Below are 5039 nucleotides of genomic sequence, written 5' to 3' on the forward strand. Positions count from 1 at the left end.
CTCCCCACACAAACCCCTCCCCCCTCCCCCCCATTTGCTCCTCTCCTTGAAAAGCAAAACTCCCTCATTGGCACACATCTCTAATCCTATTTTGTTGAATGTTTTAATCAGGAAAGGGTGTTGGATTTTGTCAAAGGCCTTTTCTGTATCAATTGATAGGCTCATGTGATTCTTGTTCTTTGCTTTGTTAATGTGATGAATTAGACCGATTGTTTTTCTTATGTTGAACCATTGCTGCATACCTGTTATGAATCCCACTTGGTCATGGTGAATCATTTTTTTGTTGTATTATTTTATTCTATTGGCCAAGATTTTATTCAGGATTTTTACATCTATGTTCATGAGAGATACTGGCCTGTAATTTTGTAGTTTGGTGGTATTTTTACCTGGTTTTGGTAGAAAATATATGTTTGTTCCATAAAATGAGATTGGGAGAATTCCATCTTTTTCTATTTTCTGAAATAGTTTATGTAGAATTGGAGACAGTTCTCTGAATGAGAAAATTCACTTTAAAACCATCTGGTCCAGGGCTTTTTTGGTTGGAACTTGTTTTATTATCCTTTCAATTTCTTCTTTTCTAATGGATCTATTCAGGTGTTCACTTTTGGGTTGAATCAGTTTAGTTAGGTTGTGGTTTTCTAAGTATTTGTCAATTTCCTCTAGTTTTCATTTTGTTTGAGTATAATTTTTCATAATATTCTATTATTTGCATTTTTATTTTACTTGGTTTCTTTGTGACATTGCCCATTTCGTCCCTTATTCAGTTTATTTGTGTTTTTACCTTCTTTTCTTTTGTTGGTGTTGCCAGTGATTTGTCAATTTTATTGACCTTTTCAAAGAAACAACTCCTGGTTTTGTTGGAGGTTTCAATTGTTTTTCTGTTTTCTATCATTTATTTCTGTCTGAATTTTTATAACTTGAGGTTTTTTTGAGGGTGTCAAATTTTCTTGCTATTCTTTTTAAAATTGTTGGAGAAGTTTGGTTAAAGAGTCAATTGACATTTTTTTCTCTATCTTTTATTGTGTTTGCTTATTGCTATAAATTGACCTCTAATTACTGCTTTGGCTATTTCCCAGAGGTTTTGGTAAGTTGTGTTTTCATTGTCATTTGTTTCATGAAACTTTTGAATTAGTTTTTTATTTCTTCTTGTACCCACTCATGTTCAAGTAAGGTGTTGTTCATCTTCAAAATGTATGGAATTTTTCTTCTTTATCCTCTTGTTATTAATTTCTAATTTTGTAGTATTGTCGTCTGAGAAGGTGCTTTATATTATTACTGTTTTTTTTAAATTTATTAGTGCTTGCCTTGTGACCTAAAATGTGATCTATTCTGCAGAATGTTCTGTGCATATTGGAGAAGGTATACGGTGCTTTTTTTTTTGGGTGCATTAGCCTATAAATATCTATGAGATTGAGTTGGTTTATTTTGTAGTTTAATTCTTCAGCATCTTTGTTGAATTTCTTTCTGGTAGTTCTGTCTTTTCTTTTGAGTGGTGTATTGAAGTCTCCAACTACTATAGTTGTGTTGTCTATTTCCTTTTTCAGTTTTGTTAATGTTTGTTTCATATATTTTGGAGAGCTTTTATTTGGTGCATAGATATTTATTATTGTTATATCTTCTTGTTCTATGGACCCATTAATCAATATGTCATGACCTTCCTTGTCTTTTATGATCATTTTTGCACTAAAATCTATTTTATCAGAGAACAATATCACCACTTCTGCTTTTTTCTGGTTGCCATTTGCTTGGTATATTTTTTTTACCCACTTTTTATTTTTAGTCTTTCTTTATATTCATTTTCCAGGTGTGTCTCTTGTAGACAGCATATCGATGCATGTTGGGTTTTTATCCAATCTGCTACTCTTTTTCTCTTCAGTAATGCATTTAAATATTTTATATTCAGTGTGATTATTGAGAGGAAAAGTTTCATTGGTATCATTTTGCTGAGTACTTTTTGGCATTGTTGCTGGTTACTTCAGTCCATCCTGCTTTCTGTAGAAAGACATCTAAGAAAGATGTCTCCCAATGTTTCCTGCAATGCTGGTCTTGTTTTTACGAACTCCCTTGGGTTCTGTTTTTCTGGGAATATCCTGATCTCTCCTTCATATTTGATGGACAATTTTGCTGGGTATAATATTCTTGGTTGACAGTTGTATTATTTGAGTGTTCAATATATGTCATTCCACTGCCTTCTTACTCGCATGGTTTCTGCTGAGAAATTGGCACTTAATCTTATTTACTCTCCCTTATAAGTTACTCTTTGTTTCTCCTTAGCTGCTTTCAGAATTTTCTCTTTATCTTTGGTTCTGGCAAATTTGACTATGTTATGCCTTGGTGGTTGTATTTTGGGGTCTATTCTATCTTGTGTTCACTCAGCTTCTTGAATATATATTCTCTCATGCTTCATTATACCTGGGAAATTTTCTTCTAGTAATTCTTCCACAAGTTTTTGTTGCCTTTACTTGCTTCTTCCTGTTCTAGGATTCTGATGATGCTATGTTATTTCTCTTGATGGTGTCCCACATTATTATTAGATTTTCTTATTTTTCCTTTCTTTTTGATTCTGCTTTTTGTTCTAGCAGATCAGTGGGGACAATTCTATCTTCTATTTCAGTGGTTCTGTGTTCTATCCCTTTAATTCTGCTCATGTGTCCCTCCATCATGTTGACAGCATCTGAAATATTGGTCCTTATGTTTTGGATTATGGTTTCTTGTTTTTCTAGAGCCTCTAATGCCTTGTTGTTTTATCTGCGTTATTTCAGATTTTTGTTTTTTAAGCTCCTTCTGGTTTTTACTTGTGGTGTCCTATACTTCTTCAAGTTTGTCTTTTTACCAATTGAAAATATTCAATCATTGTTCTTTTGAATTCTGTATCAGAAAGTTCCATTAGACTTTCTGGCTTCATGCAATCCATTGGTACTGTGTGACTTTTTTCTAGTGACATCTTGTTTTGGGCTTATGTAGGTGGTGAAATTGCCTGCTTCCTATGTGACATTGCTGTAGTATAATTTTTCATGTCTGAGGTGATAGCAGGTTCTTGATCTGAAGTCACTGCTCCAGAAGAGGGTGGGGAAGCTCCCCTACCTGCAAAAAGGCCAGTGGAAACAGCCTCCTCTGTCACACAACTGCCACAGCTAGCATAGCCCAAGGAGCTCTGGACTAAAGGCAGTTGATGGACTGGGCATGAAGAAATGTAAGGCAAAGCACGGAGACCTTATTGTAAAACCAGGAAGCCTTGGTTTTCTCTTCAAGGATGAGCTCCAGCTGTCTCACTCCATTTTGATTGAACTTACGGGATCCCACATGATCCAGCCAAACATCAGTGACTTCCCACAAAGTACCTCACTCAGGTTCCAGCGTCACTCCCGGTGCATATCAGGAGCTGCATTCTGGGTGTGGGCAAGTGATGAAGGGAGTGGAGTTCTAGGCTCACACTCACTCAGATTCCAACTTTTCTGCTCACCCTGGAGCATCGCTCCCTAGTGCATTGCTCCCTGGCATGTATGTCAGCAGCTCCCCAGCCCATGTGTGGCAATAGCAAGCAGGTCCCTGGTGCATGTGTGGTGTCATCCAGCAGCTCCCCAGTGGGAGCCCAACTTCTTTTTTTTTAACAAATGTTTAAAATTTTGTTTTATATTGGTTTGCATACAAACACCATATATATTGTGTTTTGTTTATATATTTTGTGTTTCCTGCATTCCTCCATTTATGCTGAGTTTCACACTGTCATTTCCATATACTGTGCTATGTAAAATTAATCACCATTACCCTATTTTTTTCAGGTTTCCACTGGATCTTTCCTAATTCCTTCACCCCCTGGCTCTGCAACCCTGACACTTTCCCTCCCTCCCTACTCTCCTCCTCCTCCTCCTCTCTCTCTTCTCCACCTAGGGCTTTGGAGCTACATGTCTTTGTAGTTATCCTTATATTTTTACAGTGATGGTCTTATGCAATATTTGCCCTTATGAGTTAGTTCACTCAACATAATGCTCTTCAGCCTCAGGCCTCTGAACACCCTATGGACTAGGTCACAGGTTAAATATATCAACACTTTCCAAACAATATTACTTTTAAATATTTCCATAGTTGTACATTGATGTGTAAGGTGAACTACAGGACAATAAATCAGCCACCAGCCTATAGTCATGCTGCACCCCTGTGACACCTCAGTGACTCCCCTCCTGAATCATAGACCTACATCAAGGAGATGAGGCTGATCCTCTACCCCCTGTTGCCTAAGTCATTCCAGAATTTAATCATAAACTGGGGTCATGGCAGTCAAATGGAAGTCCTTCTTGTGAAATATCTACCAGACTTCCCCTACTTAGATAGAGTGGAACATGACATTGATGAGAGGGTTAGAGAATTACACTTAGGATCAGGCTGCGATCTAGGAGGGAGTGAACAGTATAGAATTCCACACGTTCAAATAGTACAGAAGTCAATGGTTCAAATTCAGAAGCTGCCCCACTAGAGAAAGATGAGCAATCTCTCCCTGTGTGATTAGCTACCTCTGAAAACCCACTAAAGGGTCAGCTATGGGTTGGTTCCAACTTGATGGTACACATAACAACAACATATAGATTAGGAAGCCAGGAAGATCTAAATTCTAGTTATAGCTGAGACTCCTACTGCCTGTGTGACCTTGGTAAAAATGAATCAGTGACCCTTCAATTCCACTTTTGTAAAAGTCACTTACTTAAATAGTTAATATAAAATTGCTAACTTAATTTCCATCCATCCAGCAGATCCATTTTTCTTTCTGTTTTCTATTTTTATTTCAAATATATTATTATCAGTTGTAATTGGAAAAAAATCCTCTTTTCCAAGGTGTCTTCCTAGACTTTATATTCAGAGTGCTATTTCTTTTTAATTGGAAGTGCACAAATTGTTATTGTTGTTAGGCACTATTGAATTACTTCTGTCTTCCTCTCCTTCATTCAGTCTCCACTGTTCAAAGTATGATGCCCTTTTTCAGGGAAGTACCTACTAGCAACATGCCCAAAGTAGGTGAAAATAAAGATGAAATTTCACCATCT

The sequence above is a fragment of the Elephantulus edwardii genome, unplaced genomic scaffold (assembly GCF_000299155.1).
Source record: "Elephantulus edwardii isolate Elephantulus edwardi_28Jun2011 unplaced genomic scaffold, EleEdw1.0 scaffold00505, whole genome shotgun sequence".
In the NCBI taxonomy this organism is placed as follows: Eukaryota; Metazoa; Chordata; class Mammalia; order Macroscelidea; family Macroscelididae; genus Elephantulus; species Elephantulus edwardii.